At 36.5% G+C, this 3671-nt stretch overlaps 1 non-coding gene across 1 annotated transcript; it reads left to right on the forward strand.

The window, feature by feature from the left end:
* Positions 1-865: 865 nt before the first annotated feature.
* On the forward strand, positions 866-969 carry LOC124523179 (U6 spliceosomal RNA). The gene has a single exon (XR_006964941.1). It is a non-coding gene; the product is annotated as a U6 spliceosomal RNA (small nuclear RNA).
* Positions 970-3671: the final 2702 nt, after the last annotated feature.

Here is a 3671-nt window from a genome sequence, read left to right on the forward strand (position 1 = left end):
CATAAAGTAGCATACTGAAAAGATTCAAAGAAAGAAATCCTAAGGCAAAGGTTTTACATGTAGCCAATATGTCAAAAGTTATGAACATGATGGAACCAGAGACTGTTGCTTCCATGTGCCCTTCCTGAGGAATTTCCCAAGGAAAATGTTTTAGACCACCAACAGGGAAGGGCTTTGAGAAGAGGACTAATGATGAGCATAACTATGTAATCACCCATAAAACTATGATGGTTATGAGAAGAGTACATACCCAGCAGATATTATACAATAATTGAAGGGCCAGAAGGGTAACGGAGATATAAAACAGAATATACTTGTTGATTATTTTATAGTTACTGGTGAGGGTAAAAGGATATTTATTCACATGGGAAACTGGTGCATTGGGATAAGAGAAAAGAAATTATTAACTAATTTAAATATTGTTAGGAAACCAATAGAAAATAACAAAAATAAGAGGGGGGGGACTAAGGTTATTTTAGCTTTAATATAAAACTAACCCTTAAAATAAAGTGAATACAAATACATTTGATAGGGCAAATAAAATAGACCATATAGTGAAAAATTAGTGCTATGAAAGACTTGTGTATACATAACAGAGAGCAATATGAGTGAAAAGAATACAGTGCAAAGGAGTATATACCATATACTACCATTTGAATTAAAAGAAAGGCAAAATAAGGACATACATATGTATACACATACACGTATATATTTGTTTCTTTTTTTGCAAATAAGAGAGGATAAACCAGAAACTAATAAAATTCATGCATATGGGGATTGAAGAAACTTCTCTGGGTTACCTTTTCGTATGATTTTAACTTTTGAACTACAGAACATTTTACATATTCATAAAGTTATTTGACCGCTACCTTTAGCAGCACATACACTAAAACTGGAATGATACAGAGAAGATTAGCAGGGCCCTTATACAAACATGATCTGCAAATTCATGAGGTATTCCATATTTTAATGATGGATGTTAACTAAACTTACTGTTGTACTTATGTTGCAATACATACATATATCAAATCACTATGTGATTCACCTGAAACTTACACAATGCTATATATCAGTTATGTCTCAATAAAATTTTTAAAAATAAAAATAATAAAATCTTTAAAAATAAAGATAATAAAAAACCCACTACCACAAAGGAAGAAATTAAAAGAAATCAACATGGACAGGAAAATCCTAATTTGAAGATAAACAAATGAACTTATGTCAAGGTTAAAGGTCTTTAGACACACCGTTACTTTTAGGGGGCTAGACTCTAAGGATAAAATAAAAGCTTCAAACAATCTTGTACTTCATTAGTAAGTTTGTTGGTAGTGGTATCGACATAATAATTCTGATACTATTGGGTGTATTATAACGAGCAGTAAATGAATAGCTATACTGATGTTGGTGAAAATTAGAGTTTTCAATGTGAGAGAAAGGAGATAAAATAGGGACGTGGGGAAAGGAGGAAGAACCCTGTGATGTTCTATTAGAATTGGGGGGATTGAGATAAATTAATGATCTAAAATAAAATACACTTCCTGGCTGTGTCTACTGAAAGGGCCTAGAAGCAGTGACATCCCACTTACAATGAGCACTCTTATCACTCAGTTCTTGGTTTCTAGCAAACTTTTCTCACTGAAAGGACCCAGGTCTGATTCCAGGTCTGGGTCAAGGAAAGTAGGAGATGAGCTTGGGACTTTCACTGATGCAAGAGCAAGGAAGTGCTCAAAAACAGATAGGGATATGTCAGAAGGACCCAGAAACCAATTTGAAGGGGCTCCCATTTGGGAGGGGACAAATTTGGGACAAAATGAAAATTAAAAAGAAAATCAGTGGTAATGAATATTCTGAGTTCATCATGATATTCAAGAGAATTGCAGAAGTGTGTGTGACGGAAGAGAAAGCTCTTCTTGAACAGTGGAATGACAGCTAAAACACATGGAAAAATGATAAAGCTTTTTTAATTGTGATTTTTGCAATCACTAATATCATAGTTGATTCAGGCAAGCCTTATTAATGATTGTTAAAACAGTCGCTGAAAATGTTGGGGACACCAGACACTCTCATATTTTCAAAGTACCATCCCTCAGATTACTCATTCATCACTAAGGGGCAAAGATGCCTTTACGGTGAGGAGTGCTAGCAGACAGCACCTCAATCGACTAATTCAGCTTAGTGTAACCATTAAAAGGACAGAAAGGCATTTGAGTTGTGATGCACTGAGATGGTCCCAGCCTCACCTCTGTGGAGTCTTGCTAAAAATCTTAACTGGATATAATTCTGAAGAATTATAGAAGAAACAACCAGACAACCCAAATTGTGGACAGTGTATAAAAGAACTGGCCTGAAAGTCAGTGACAGGAAAGACCAATAAAAGAAAAAACAAAAAACAAAAAACAGGAAGGGCAGGATAATTTTTTTAGAATAAAGGAGAGACTTTTGAGAGAAAGGTGACTTTATTATTATTTTTTTTAATGTTTATTTTTGAGAGAGAGAGAGAGAGAGAGACAGAGTATGAGCAGGGGAGGAGCAGAGAGAGAGGGAGACACAGAATCTGAAGCAGGCTCCAGGCTCTGAGCTGTCAGCACAGAGTCTGATGCAGGGCTCAAACTCACGAGCTGTGAGATCATGACCTGATCTGAAGTGGACACTTAACACACTGAGCCACCCAGGCATCCCAAGAAAGAGAGAGAGAGAGAGAGATGACTTTAAAATAGCATGTGATTCTTTTTTTTTAATTTTATTTTTCTTTAAATTTACATCCAAATTAGTTAGCATATAGTGCAACAATGATTTCAGGAATAGATTTCTTAGTGCCCTAACCCATTTAGCCCAACCCCCCTCCCACACGTCCTTCAGTAACCCTCTGTTTGTCCTCCATATTTATGAGTCTCTTATGTTTTGTCCCCCTCCATGTTTTTATATTATTTTTGTTTCCCTTCCCTTATGTTCATCTAAACCAGCATGTGATTCTTGACAAATCCTGGATAAGAATGAAAATAAAAACAAAGGCAAACCCAAAAAAGCTCCAAAGGACATTACCGGTTATGTAGGAGAATGTCCTTGTGTCTTACGAGATATATGGTGAAATACTATGGGGTGAAGCTTCATAGTCTCTAACCACCTTTCAAATGATTCAGTTAAAAAATAACCTCATAGAGGGGATTACGTGCAGTGAATGTACGGAGCTAAATGTTAACAACTGATGAATATGGGTGAAGTATATTTGAGTGTTCATTGTACTATTTTCTCAACTTTTCTGTTGGTTTTTAAATTTTCATCATAAAAGGCTAGGGTGAGGGACAAACATATGGTCTGGAGGTAGGGGCATGACTGCAAGGCAATAAATCTGCAGGATAGCCAGCTAGTGACCTAGGACCTGAGTGACCTGGCCTGAAAAGATGAGCTGTCCTGTATCTGTTGGGATCCTTTTGGCTTCAAGTAACAGGATACCTGAGTCAAAGTAGCTAAAACTGTAAGGACATCTAATTATCTCATGTAACAAGAAGTCTAAAGGTAAATGGCTCCAAGGGTTGGTTGATTCGTCAGCTCAAGGATGTTACAGCCCTCTGTCAGTTTCTCTGCAGTTTTCTTGGCTTTAATTCATGGTTGCAAAATGGCTGCCATGGCTTCAAGTATCACGTCCTCACATGACATGTCCAAACCCAGCA

Source organism: Lynx rufus, unplaced genomic scaffold (assembly GCF_022079265.1).
Source record: "Lynx rufus isolate CCGP_SWC_20201006 ecotype Redwood Valley unplaced genomic scaffold, mLynRuf1.p SCAF_1, whole genome shotgun sequence".
Lineage (NCBI taxonomy): Eukaryota > Metazoa > Chordata > Mammalia > Carnivora > Felidae > Lynx > Lynx rufus.